Source organism: Triturus cristatus, chromosome 2_1 (assembly GCF_964204655.1).
Source record: "Triturus cristatus chromosome 2_1, aTriCri1.1, whole genome shotgun sequence".
Lineage (NCBI taxonomy): Eukaryota > Metazoa > Chordata > Amphibia > Caudata > Salamandridae > Triturus > Triturus cristatus.
This window is the reverse complement of record NC_140581.1, coordinates 1,078,340,117-1,078,354,547: the sequence shown is the minus strand read 5'-3', so window position 1 is coordinate 1,078,354,547 and position 14,431 is coordinate 1,078,340,117.

The window sequence follows — 14,431 nt, the reverse complement described above, 5'->3', positions numbered from 1 at the left end:
GTGTGGGTCACAGAGCCGCTGCTTTGCTGGATTCAGCACATGTGCATGGGTCGGTTGTGATATTGGAGATGGGGGGCATCTGTGCACATTGTGAATGGGGGACTACTTGGCATTTCTATGTGTGCTGCAGTGTGCCAAGACAATCAGGGACATGTTCCACGGTCATTGTGGGTGTGCAGTGTGCTACGCATACTTGTGCATTTGTGCCAATGTGCCCATCTCCCCCATCCCTGGTCGTTACTCACCCTGCTGCTGTTGGGTCAGGTCGTATCGTGCTGTGTCCAGGCACCCCAATCCTGCCACCGTCTCCTCACTGCTGACTGTGGCCACCATTTGCTCCAGCTCATCCAGCTCCTCCTATGTTGCAGGAGGCCCACCTCCAGTCGCCATTGCTGCCTCCCTGTTGGCGGCGAGCTTATGTTTGGTCTGCCTTTTCAGATCAAGCCAGTGCCTCTTGACCTCCTCCAGTGACCTCCTCGACACTCCGACTGCATTGACGTTGGTAACGATGACCTGCCATTTTTCGATTTGGTTTGCCAGTGCCGCAGTGGAGGTGCCGAACAGTTGTTGATGGTGTTCAGTCACCTCCGTGACGAGGATCCGTTCTTCCTGCGGACTGAGCCCTGTCTTCCTCTTGCCCTTCCAAGAACGTGGGGTTCCTGGCTGGTCCTCTATGGGGCTTGTGGTTTTCGGCTTGTCCTCTGCACTCGGCTCGGGGGCATCCATGTTTCTACACAGTTTGAATTGTTTTTTGGCTTTTTTTTCTTGCTTTTATGTTGCTTTTTCCTACCAGACCCGTGGGATTTGCAGACCTGTGGCTTGTCTTTGCGGTGTGGCGTCGATTTTGACGCTGACATTTGACGCGTTATCTGGTGTCTAGCGCATGCCGCCGCTTTATTGTGAATTCCACGTTGACACAGGGTTATTTTCCCGCCATGGGCTGTAATATTGAAAGTTGCGTCACGCTACACTTGCGGTAGTGATCACACGTTCTTGTAAATATACTCATGAGTGTGCAGGATGCTGGAATTGGAATTTCCAGGACCCAGTGACTTTTGCTAGGGATTTTTCCATCGATACTAACCAGTGCAGGGTTTAAGACTGAGCCCATATGCTCTGCAGGATATATGGACAAACAGTAGATGAGAAGGAAGAATAGCTACTTGACTGGGTTGATCAGAACGAAAAGAGAATACTCTTGTGAGAAACGTCAACGAGATTGAGGTCCATGTTGCGTAATGCTGCCAAGACAAGCAGAACCTAAGCAACGGTTCCATTCTCCTCATATGTGAAGTGGAGAAGGATTCAGTACTGTGACATGAGATAAAACCTGCACGGCGAGGGTGCAGAATGTTATGCTCTTCGACAAGGCAATAACGTTAGGTGGTACCTACTCTTTCAACAGCTTGCTAGAAATTTCAGTTTGCAAATTAGAGCAATAGATGCTTCTTTCTGATGGGTTGAAATATGTTTTTTAGAAGTGGTGAGAAAACTAGTATGATGCCTGCGGCAAAGGATCGTTCAATAAATTGATCTATATTCCAAAAGAGGGTAATATAAGTAACTCTTTAAGTATTTAAATATTTATCGGTTAGAAGTTCTTTGACGGACGAGAGTTGTGGGATCCCTTTCAATTCTAAATAAGCGCAGTGGTCTCTTCACAGGAGAGTGGTATAAAATGCTATTGTGCTTGGGCTGGCCACAACACAGCTAACTAGATAACTGCTGGGTGGAGGGACGAATATCATTGGGCCCATTGCTACCAATGCTCACTTAGCGGTAGGCGATCTTCTATCAACATAATATCAGTGATGTGCTTAACTGGGCAAAGGAGCCGAGGCTACCATCTTTTGGGAGCTGCAGTTCTCATAAAAGATGGGCAATACTTCCTTAGTGATAACAGAGGCAATATTTTACCTTGTGGCAAAACATATTTTATGGTCGTTTATAGTATTGTGAATACTGACCCTATGCTCTTTCACTTTGGCCATGTAAGCAGAAAGATTTTCTGCAGTGTGGCCAACATGCAACAACTAGATTTTTAGGTGCTGATTTGATTTAGGTCCAAGCTAGGATTTCTTCACTGTTTATGACAGGGCACTGTCTACAGCCGAGGTCCCGCAGTTGTTGAACAATTGCAATCGGTCCAAGGGTGAAGACATGAACACTAACGGCTATTTTGAAACAAAGGTGACAGACATCTATTTTACATTATCATATTAGGACTCCGCTCTGGAGTATTTATCTTCTCAGTGACTTTTAATTTTATAACACTCTTTTTAGTTTCATTCTACAAAAGTTGAAGTTTATCAGAAGAGCCTGCACATAAAATAATATTTTGGCAGAAGAAGCTGGTGCTCCCTCCTTTCTGCGAGGATAAACATTCACTGTCGCTGACACCGTCACAAGGTGTGTTCCTTTACCAGACTGTTATTTTGTGTGAGGTAGGTATCCCAGTGACAGCTTCTTGGAAGCAATGAGAGCGCTAGTTACCGTAACCATTGCAGTTCCGCCTCAGTGGGAACAGGGCCCTGCGCGTGCTCCTGGAAGCGTCACTGGGTGCAGTTAAACAGGGATGGACAGCTTTCAGTGAGTCGGGGAGCAGATTTTTAATCATAACTATACTTTTTGTGCATGGACCGATGCTTATGACTCAACCGTTAATTATCATGAAATGAAGCTGTGGGCGCGCGCATTCTGAAGTGAGGTAGAGAGCTTTGTGTTTTTGTAGACAGCCTTACATGTTAACCAGATATTCTTCCATGATGAGCCTCTTTGAAGGTGATGATTGACTACCGTGTTGTAGGTGTGAAACTTGATGCTCGTTCACAATATCCAGGAGACAGCGAGCGGTCGGAGTTCATATAGAAAAGTATGGAAGCTGTGATCCTGAGTACAGAGGGGGGCGGGGTCAGTGAGTGTGGGGTGGGTTCAAAGATCGTGATGTCGCTAAAAAGAGTAAAATAGTCTCTCTTTTGTTGGCCTTTCGCCGAAGGTGACTGCATATAAAATATAATGCACAACCCTTAAATTACAAATAAATTCAACTTAAATTTATCTGTGGGGGATGCATTTTTCTGGTAGGAAAGCTTGTTGGGTTATGGTATCACTTCAGATGTCTGCCAGTGTGACAGAATTGTCACCGATTTAAATTAGGGTGACCAACTGGCATGGGTGCAAATTCAGGACAGTGAGTGTAAAATTCAGGACAAAGGGTCAAAATTCAGGACGAAAATTCAGGACAGAAGGTCAGAATTCAGGACAAAAATTTGGGACAAAAAGTGCATTTTACAGACACATCAGAGGAGGCCGCATAATATTACATAAGTAAATAGACAACCAACACAAGCACAAGACAAAATATGTTCATATTAGGTTAAGAGAACCTTGCACTGCATCTGTTGTGTACCGGAGTGCAACTTAAATACCTGCGTTTGCATATTGGATGCACCTGGGTAACATGAGCTAAAATGAAACCTCCACCCCCCCAAGCCACTGTGAGGTGACAGGAGCCCATAAACAAAAACAGTTTGCCATGCCCTGGACTCTGGCAGGAGCAGTGGCAGTTGGTGATATTTGAAAGTGGTGAGGCGTAAAAGTTTGTGATGAATGCCTAGTGGCGAGCGCAGCGAGCGAGCCTGAACGTCATTAGGGGGGCTCAGGGGGTGGGGGTGGTGGGTTTGGGGGGATTCTCCCCTGAGAAAAGTTTGAAAAAATATGAGCAAATGGTGCCTTTTCAAGAATATTTGAGAAAGCAAGAAGGTTAATAAAGCAATTGTGAAAGTGTAGTTATTACATCAATAAAGAGATTTCATATGATAATGATGTAGGGAGCTGCTTATTTAGTATAACTACTGCTGTTAGTTTGTCTGACATGGCTGCCCATTTCTCTCTGCCCTGGCTCCTCTCGAGACCCAGCCTCTATCTTCTCTCCTCCCAGGCCCTACTGTTTTTCTGCTGTCCCTTATCTCCACCTAGTTCCTAGACAGTCAACCACTTGTGCTGCCTGTGTTCCAGCACATTGTTTTTGTGCTAGAAGTTTCCTGTGCTATCGTTTGACACCCTTACATTGCTCGTATGCTCCCTCTCCTCCTGATGCTCTCTCTCACTCTGGACCATCAGCCTCCTGTGGTATCCTTTGACTCCAGTGCTTTAGTGCTGCAATCCCTCCTCCTCCTCCTCCCTATGCTTTCTCCTTCACTCCTCCCCAGCCTCCTGCAATGTCAGATCCAGAACATTACGGTAAGTGAATTCTACAGATCATTCTAAAATACTCTGTTCACAACAAACGCGACCTAACTCTTGTACATGCACAGAACTATCCAGAGAACTGTCAATCCGACAAACCTGCAGAACCATTCCTGCAGTGACATAATTTATCCACATTATCCTTAAAATTCTCTGTTCACAACTCCCTTACTCCACACAAGCATTCAATTTTGTGATTGCAGGGCTTGCAATCGTAAAAATGCCTTGTACGTGAGGCCTTTACACACCTTTTTCGAGTGGGATACGCTAGATGCACTGTGGGATAGACTACCTTACATCATTCCTTATGTTAGTCTTTCTTCTTTATGTAGCCACACAAAGGAAGGCAACAGAATGGCAGGCAACAACATCAAAATATAACAAAGAGTAAAATAAGTAAAAGCAACATAATTAAGGAAACAGGGCAGTGAGTACTCTAGCTTCCCTTACGCATGCCTACATAAACATTCTACAGTGTTAATTCTATTCGGTAAGATAGCTGAGCACATGCTGCAGTGATTTACATATTAACATGCGAGTAATACTCCAGACACTTTGCTGGTGCCTTTGAGCGTTTCTCCTTTCATGGATCATAAAATGACTATCAGTGGGGTAATATAAGTTATATTGCGCAAAGCTCTTGACACAATTCCATATGTGATACAAGCTATACAACACCATATTAGAAATCTGGTTAACCAAAGCAAATTTTCTTGAACCTGTTCATTCAAAGCTACCACTTTCCACATGTCACCAGCTGCCACTGACTTTGTCTTGGCTATTAGTGATGTCCCAGAGTAAGACGATGGTACTATGCATTGTATGGAAAGCACTGCATGGTCTGACACCTGATTACCTTTCTAAATATTTTACTCTAACAATACCACAGAGATGGTTACATCTGCAGCAGATTCTAGATTTGCTATCCATAAGTGGCACTTTTATAAAATGGTAGTGAGATGGCAAGCACTTGCGGGTAGCTGGAGTCATGTTATTGTTCCAGTTGTTGGTATCACTTTGTTCTGTCTCAGGTTTTCTTGGTTTTCAGCATGAGCTTTAAGATTATTACCTGAGCCAGTAATATTTTTTTCAACTTTTTTAGAGTTTATTTATTCTTTTTCGCAATGTTTCACTCCATGGATTCTTATAAAGCGCACTCAGTTCAGAGACTGACCGCATGAATTGTTGACCAGCGATATTAAACAGGTGCAGTGTATTACAAGAATTAAGTAAGGTTAAATGCTTGATCAAAGAGCTGGCTTTTGAGCCTACATTTCAACACAGTCAGAAATCCAAGATCCCTAATAGGCATTCAAATCCAGGCAACAAAAAATCAGTGGCGCAGGAAGGAGGGTGCGGTGGGTGCGGGCCGCCCCGGGTGTCATCACTGAGGGGGGTGACAAAATGGCAAAAATATGTGTTTTGAACACATATTTTTGTCCTTTTGTCAAACCGGGGGTGACAAGAAGTTTTCCGCACCGGGTACAACCTGACTTTGCTATGCCCCTGCAGAAAATGAAAATGTATGTCCACTCTGCCTAGTTGGTCTGAATCTTGACACATAGAGCAGCATGTTTTTTGCGGTCTGCAGTGCTTTCTGAGGTTTATACATTTGTGGAAAAAAGGAAACAATTGAGCCCAGATTGCAATGTGTACCATACAGAGTGATTTAATTGTGTGTGTTCCTTTAATGATAGCTGTTGCTTACTTTAAGAAATTATATGAACAGCTGCATTTTGGAGTTGTTGCAACTTATCAAGCAAATTGCTGCATACATTAGTTGAGACTTATCAGGAGAGTGTATAGGAGATAACTAACACTGTTTGTTTCTGCCGAAAAATGAGAACTGTGAAGCTCTTACTTAACAAATGATTAGATGATAAAATCACTTGCAATGATAAAGATCTATTCACATAGAATAGTTGAGAGGGTTAATTCTGCCATCAAAGGCACCTGATAGTTATAATTGTCTTTTATGTATGTACCACAATATTACCTTTATTTGTGTACTGCACACTCACCCTCAAGACTACCTCCTGGCGTTCTTGACAAATAACAGTTGTTTATTGTTATGGAACTCAATGCCATTCCCGTTATCCACCAAAAAGGACTGTACTCCCACCTAGTATCAAATCTGTACAAAAGTCAATGTATGTGGCCTCAGGAGTCCTGTTTCTGCAGCCCAAAGCTGTTCCCTAAGCAGTAGTGCCCAACAACACAGCTCATATGAAAGCAGGATGTTTAATACCATAAACAGGAAAGCCCCGCATCAGCCTTAAAGAGTATATTGTGGCAAAATCCAAGGTAACGCTTTCAGTTTTCCTTCACACCTCTGCTCTGCCAATCGTCCGATGAGCAGTAGTTCTGGTCCAGTGGTGCACCAACAACAGATACTCCAATACCATATATTCACCTGGGCCCATCAATAACACATACACTCAAATTCACCTGGTTAGCCACTGGGGGGTGTTTGTTTATCACTGATCAATACGTTCTTTCCATTTGGTCGATGAACCAAATTAGTTGGAACTAGTTGATGGTGACGATGCACATAGCCTCTCTCGCAAATAATGAATCTAAAATAATAAACACAGACTCAGGTAGTTTTCAAAACCTTTATCTAAAGCTTAAATGTGAGTGAACCATTCAAATACACACCACGGACACCATCAATCATTAGGGTGGAAGATTCAATCAATTCAAATACATTCACAGATTCAATAGATTAATGTTGTTCAGAAAGGAGAGCATAGAGACAGCAGCACATCAGGAAATATACGAATTGTATAGTTACCACAAATGGTGTGAAGACCAACCCCCTGGCCAAAGGGCTGGTATGGGTCCCCGGGAAATATCAGGGACAAAGACTTCAGGACAGGAATCAGGACAGAACAGTGGACCTCTCAACCGCCGAACACGTCACTCCCCTCTCTGACACTCTCTTCCTCCTCGAGATTCTTCCAAAATATTTTTCTAATCAATTGCTTTAGATAGGTAATTTTCTGTTTGAATCTTCTTCAGCATCTCACAGCATCAGCATCATCAATAACTCCGACAGCAACTCCCCTCTCAGTATTCTTTCGGGATCACACACCAAAACTAACTAAACTACCACAATTATACCTTTTGGGACTCATGTACCACCCCCTAAAGTTGCAATGTCATAACAATACGAATTCTAATTGGACAGGCAAGGGGCATTCTGTCATCACTCCATGATGGCATAGCACCTTTCTTCGTTCACAAACCCATCCCCTTATTAATATGCATTTTACTTTATTCCCAACCCAGTTTATTCACATTTGAAACAATTTATCAATAATGTTCATATGACTTCAGCCACTGCACTTCTGACATCTAGGTTCTCAGGGTTTAGCGGTGGGTGGTCTTGGATGTGGTCCAATCATGGGATCATCCTTCCAGGGGAAGTAGCGGTCACACATGCGCAGAAGGCTTTTACTCAATCACTCGGGTTATGGCAAGAAGGCCCAAAATATGAACTAATAAAAAGTCAAAAGAGAAAATATTAATTCTAGAAATAAATGATTTCACTGTATACCACCTATCTCTACTCTATTTCCCTTGATTCATTAGTACTTTCCCTGCATTAGCTCTTAGTAAATAAAGTATTTTCTAAATAGCAAAGCAGGTGCCATGCATGTGGGTCTTGAAAAGGTTATGTTAGTGCATTCTGCTCATGCATGAGAAATTCCGTCCAAAGCTGTTAACGTCACATTACGTAGATGTAATTTACGCATGTGCAGTAAAGTTTTCCCTGTTCGAGCAGCGCTTTTAGTCCGCTATCCATATTAATGGTTAGAAAACTCATAGGCAAGCTTCTGTGTCTTATTTATGTAAATGTAATGTGCAAGGATTAATCACAAAACACAATTAATAATTCATGTTAATAAGTTAAAATGAGTGAATTGAGTCTGAGCAAGTCTCATGTAAACGAGTCCTTGCTCCATCAATCCCTTCTCTGATGGCATCTTATGCCATCATAAACTACCCACCCTAAAACAGATACCAACTTTCAGCATTCTCTAAGCTTCAATTCCGTTTCCACTTTCCCTTCTTTCTCATTATTCTCAAAATATTTTATGTCTTTATAAAGCTTGCCTTTCATTTCCTTCATTTCTATTTCATCATCTTCCCTCTTTCTTTTCCTTCCTTTTTCATTTATTTTATATTTTCTTCTTCTTCTACAACACTTACACCAAATCATTATTGTTAATGCTATTATTGTCACGCCAACTCGGGCCAAATTTTTTTGACTTAAAATACTTTTTCCTATATTAGTAAACCAAGTCCCTATTGAAGTTACAGTATTTGTTAGTCTTTCCCACACACTGTCAACCACCAGTGGTTGCAAAATGTCATGAAATTTCATAATATTCTTTATGCACCCTTTAATTTCTTTACTTTTGTCAGGAATGTAAGTGCAACAATGTTGAACTTTTAACATTCCACAAACTCTGCCCTCTTTTGCTAACAAGATGTCAAGTGCAAGACGATTTTGTAAAACCATTGATCTAATCGCAACCATTTCTGTATTGATCATCAGGAAACCTCCAGCAGTATCAGTCAATATATGATCAACTAATTATGATAACTGACAAATTCTACGTGATTTTAGTATGACTCCCACTGAAGGTATTATTGCACTAAATATATCACCTACATTTTCCCAAAAACTAGCTCTCTTTGTTTGTGTTAGTCCATTAGAGTTTTCATTGCTTCCAGTGATTCTTTTTATGTGATAATTTTCTGAAATACAATCCCCAGATAGCAGCTTCCATACCACTGTGTAGGTAGCTTAAAAAAGGCATTATTACCCCACACATAATAAATCCCAGGAAATACAGAATCAGTTCCCCCTTTTAATCCCCAACCTCCCAAGATTAGGAAGTTATGTTCACATTCACTGGAACCAATAAATATGTTATTGTAATCTGTCTTTATTCTATGAATGCAGATCTTCCCTTTCTTTACAAAGTCCAGGGACATCGCAGCATGAGCCTTGCCAGTGGTATAAATCCCTACCTTTCAACCCATGTTGAAACATGAGTTTTCTGTTCAACAGCTTTCTTTTGGAAGTCCTGCCTTCTTTCTTCAACTAAATTCCAAAATACCTTTTCTTCTTCACGTAGTGTGCATGTTAAATTATTTTTATCTGCTTCAACTAAATCTATAGACTTCATCGTCAGGAAGAATTCACCCATGAAAGGTGCACTCTGAGCACTATGTACTGGATTCATGTTTCTTCGAATAGGAAGTTCTGAAAATACTAAATCTACATTTGGATAATAATACTGTAATTTCCCAGTTGCATAAAACAAACTTACTAATACACTACATGATATACCATATGTCAAAGGTATGTGATGATAGGTGACTCCCTCTGATACTGACGCTGGTAATTTCATACAGTCATAACAATCAATAACTTCTATTGTGTCAACATACTCTATTAATAACTTTGTGAAGACATTTAATGATTTGTCATTATCTGTCACTGTGTGATGGAAATCTGTCTCATCTGCTGCTTGTAATTCTACCCTATCTCTTTTATATGTAGCTGTATTCTCATTAGTACCTGTGTCATTTTTCTTGTTTGTTGTCATAAGTAACGGAACTGCTACTGTTAAAAATAACCATATTAGTATCACTATTATAATACTACATATGAATGCTTTACAACATCTTTGTACACAATTTTCTTTTGGTTGCTCAGTAACTCTGTTTCTTGCCATTTTAGTCCGAGAGGATACTTTCTCCTCTTACTTTAGCACCCAGAATTTTCTGAATTTAATTTAATGAAATCTCACTCTTTTTCTTTCACCGGTGTAGGATTCTGATTTTCAGATTCCTCTCTTATATCAAGATTCTCAAACTGTTCCAATATAATGTAGGTCCAGTCAGGGCCTTGATATTTATTGTTTAGAGTTTTCAAACTCGGACTTCTTCGTAAGTTTCTCTCTTTCTTTTGTCTTGTCCGGTTTTGACTTGAGATCTCATTCACTTGTTCTGGTTTTTTAATTATCCTTTTCAGAACATATCTCAGTCTTTTCACTCCTCCTGGCCAGGTGTTACTTTTTCTTTTTATTTGTGCTGCACTTTCCCCCTCTTTGTCTTTATTCAATGTTCTTTTATTATTATAGGAGTTTGGCACAATTTGTTCTGTTTCAGTTGAGTCATTCTCTATCTGTTCCTATTAAGGTGTTTTGTTTATTATCTCATCCGCCTGAATGTGTTCTTCTTCTTCTAGTTGGTCTGTTTGGGACTGTTTTTAGCTTGTCCTTCTTCTCCCACCCAAACTTGTTCTTCTTTTTTTGCTAACTGGTCCTGATCAGGTCTTATTGCAATTTGCTTGGCTGCTGCCCAATCGTGTTCTCCTTCTCCTAACTGTCCCTCCTCAGGATTAAAAATAGTTTCAATTTCATTTACCTGAGTATGTTCTTTTTTCCCTCTCTGTTCCTGCTCAGATTCTGGATTTACTTCTTCCTGAGTGTTTTCTTCTACACCTATCTGGTCCTCACTATCGTCCTGTCTGTCTAATCTTGTTCTGCTTCTTGTTTGGACAATTACTTCAGGTATATCAATTTCTGGTATCATCCTACCTGGCTTGTGCTCGGTTGTTTCAAGTCTTCTATTTCAGAATCTAATTCTCTAGAATCTTCGACTTCACAACCTTCAGCTACTTCAACTGTCTCAGTCAGTTGTTCAGTCTCAGAAGGGGCTGGTACCCGTTTGGTATGACTAGCATGAATCCAATTGGGTAATCCTGCACACTTAACTGCCATGGTAGTAACCAGTATGACTTGACGAGGATCATCTCACCTTGGTGCTAGGCACGTTTTTCTGCCGTGTTTCTTCACTACCACCCAGTCTCCAGGATTCAAATCATGCGTTTGCGTTGGCTTCCTGGCAAATGCGTCTTCTCCAACCTGGTGAGAGATAGAACGCACTAGGTCAGCCAATCCTTTACAATAGTCCAATACCAAATCCTCATTTATACCTATCAATTTATTCCCAGGAATAAATGCTTGTCTCATTGCTCTTCCCATCGTGATTTCGTGGGGACTTAGTCTGGTTTTCATATCAGGAATACTTCAGAGTCCCATCAGCACAAGAGGCAATGTATTTGGCCATGACAATGATGTGGATGCACACCCTTTAGCCAGTCTTGATTTGATTGTGCCATTCATTTGTTCAACCACTCAAGAAGCGTCTGGGCGGTATGCACAGTGCAGTTTCTGATCAATTTTGAATGCGTCACAGATTAATCAAATTACCTCATTGTTAAAATGAGGTCCTCTATCTGATTCCAAAGTGACTGGGAAACCAAAACGTGGGATCAGTTCCCTCAACAGTAATTTAGCAATGGTGAGACCATCATTTCTCCTAGTGGGATATGCCTCCACCCATCGTGAAAACAAACACACTATAACAAGGACATACTTAATTTTCTATACTATACAACAAGATATATAAATATATCAACGGAGGGTCAAAGGGAAAAATGTTTATCGACCACTAGAGAACTAATCCCTTTAATTTCTAAAGACTAATATCAAAATAAAGAAGTCTAGGGTCCATTCAACAAAAGATCAAGCAATTCAAACATGTAAATAGTCTAAACATGAAACATGAATCCCATCAGCCACCAGAATAGCAGCCCACATCATTTGGGATCCGATAGCCCTGTCTGAGCCATCAGGTTGGTCAAGGCTGCAGATAGTTCGGGCACCTCTCTATACATCTTGAGATGAGGTATCTATCAAATCATAGTGTGGCTGAAAAACATACGTGGTGATGACAAAAGCAGTGCAAAAAAACACATTTTTTTTAAGGAAAGTGATGTTAAAATTGTCAAATGGACAGAAAAAACTTTTTATTAATGTCTGTCCATATGGCAAAATCTAAAAACAGTGTAGACGCAGTTTTGACAAAATAACTGCACAAGTCCAGTAATTAGGTCAACATGTTTCAGCCGAAGGATGAATATTAATCCGGCTTTCGTCAGGACCAAACAGAACCTTTGCTACTGCTGTGTAATGGTGTAAAATCAAATTTAACCCCAGTGCAAACAAATTAATTTGTAATAAGTTTTCAAACCTCTCCTTACGTTTTATTAGGGGAGCATCTTTATATAATCCTAGAGGATAAAGAACAAGAACAGGGGTGAAAATAAATGTACATGTATAGACAAATTGGTTGATCACTCTTGAACTTAATAATCCAATATTCCACTACAAATCCATGTTAGTGTCATGAGCTAGATAATGCTCGAAACAAAGAGGAAAACACATGCTTACCCGTCTATAGTACGGGAGACCGCCTCACCTCACCTGGCATCCTGCTCAGATAAAAGTGGCCCCGCTCTACATGAAAAGACAAGTGGTACAAAACTTTATTTAACCTCTTGTCTTATCATTAAAAACCCAAATCTACTGATTACCCAATCAGCATCACACTCCATGTCATGACTGAGTGTTATCTTAAGAAAGCCTAGTACAGATCATAATAAAGGCAATCATGTTTCTACAAACAAACTGTACAGACCGGAGTCTGTATTCAAGCTTATGTCTATAAAGCATATTGTGGAGTATTTTGTCATGCAAAACAACTGTTGTTGTATGAAGAACGTGTGGTTCATATAACCATGTTTATTCTAATAGTGACACACATCTCTAATGTTGAAGTTTAATATCTCGTAAGTATAACGGTTCTGGCATATTGTATCTTAAAATCACACTAAAGACGCCAAAGCCCAAACGAGTATAACGCAAAAGCAACACACAACTAACACACAGACGATCCACCAACCTGTCCGTCGGTACCACGGAGCATTGTAGAGTAGGACGGGGAGGTGCAAGCACGCCGGTGTCGTTGGTTTAAATGCAGTTTAACTCAATGCGTTGGAGCGTGACATCATACCAACGCGACTAGGCATCATGGGATATGTAGTTCCCGTGCACCTTAATATAGAATACGCGGAAAAACAAACAACCATTTAATTATGTGGACATGGTGCGTCCCGGCCACTTGGGTAATATAATCACATGTTGCTTGTTTAAATACAATTTGATACATCACACTTTATCATAACATAAAGTTAGCGCAACCTCGCGCATTGGCAACATGGGTAACGTAGTCCCATGTAGCTTGTTTCAATTAGAGTTTAACACAATGTATTAGACCACTCACTAACCCCACCAGACGTGGGGGGATTCGTATACTTCATACGGACTAGCAGAAACTGGCAATCCGCCAGGCTACCATTGCAAGAATAAAGTTGAAAGAATAAAGTAGTCCAACTATGCAATAGAAATAACAACTTGCTATGGCCACAATGTACAATTGCTGTAGAATATAATCACAATGCTGTCCAGGGAATATCATCATTCAATCCCTGCACATCAGTACGGAGTCTATAAATCAATTTCTGTTCCCTTTTAAACAAAAATTGTGAAATGTCACTCACATGAGCAGGTATAAATGGCTGTTCAAGTACAGACCACTTCAGATCTTCCGCTTTGTGATTAAGCATCAAAAAATGATTAGCCAAGCGAGTGGCCTGTTTTTTGCACCGTATCGTGCTCTTATGCTCACTGATACGTAACTTTACTTTGCGTATCGTCATTCCAACGTACCTCAGTGAACAAGGACAAGTAATGATGTAAATTACTCTTTCGGAATTGCAGTTCGTATGTTTTTTCAGAACCCAAGGTCTAGGGGTTCCTATGTCTATTTGTTTCACTTGTTGCGTTTGGGGGCAAACAGAGCAAGAGCCACAAGGGAAGTGGCCTTGTACCGGTGGAAGGTTCCACAAAGTATTGGTTTGAGTCAGTGTAGCATTTTTTGGTCTTGTGTGGACCAAGACATCCCTCAAGTTAGAACCTCTCTTGTATGAAAACAGCGGGCTGGGTACAGTGTCAGGCCCTATGTTTAGAATCCGCCAGTGTTTACGCATAATTTTCTGCACTTTGTTCGTCATGGTACTGAAAGTATGCACAAACGTTAGTCTGTTTAAAGGTTGTTTAATCACTGGGGGTTCTAGAAGTGCCTCCCGATTGTTATTAGAGGCTCTCTTCCATGCTCTCTTGACCAATCGCATCGGATAGCGGCGCTGTTTTAATTGTACTGATAGATTTTTTGCATGTTTGTGAAATTTGGCAGA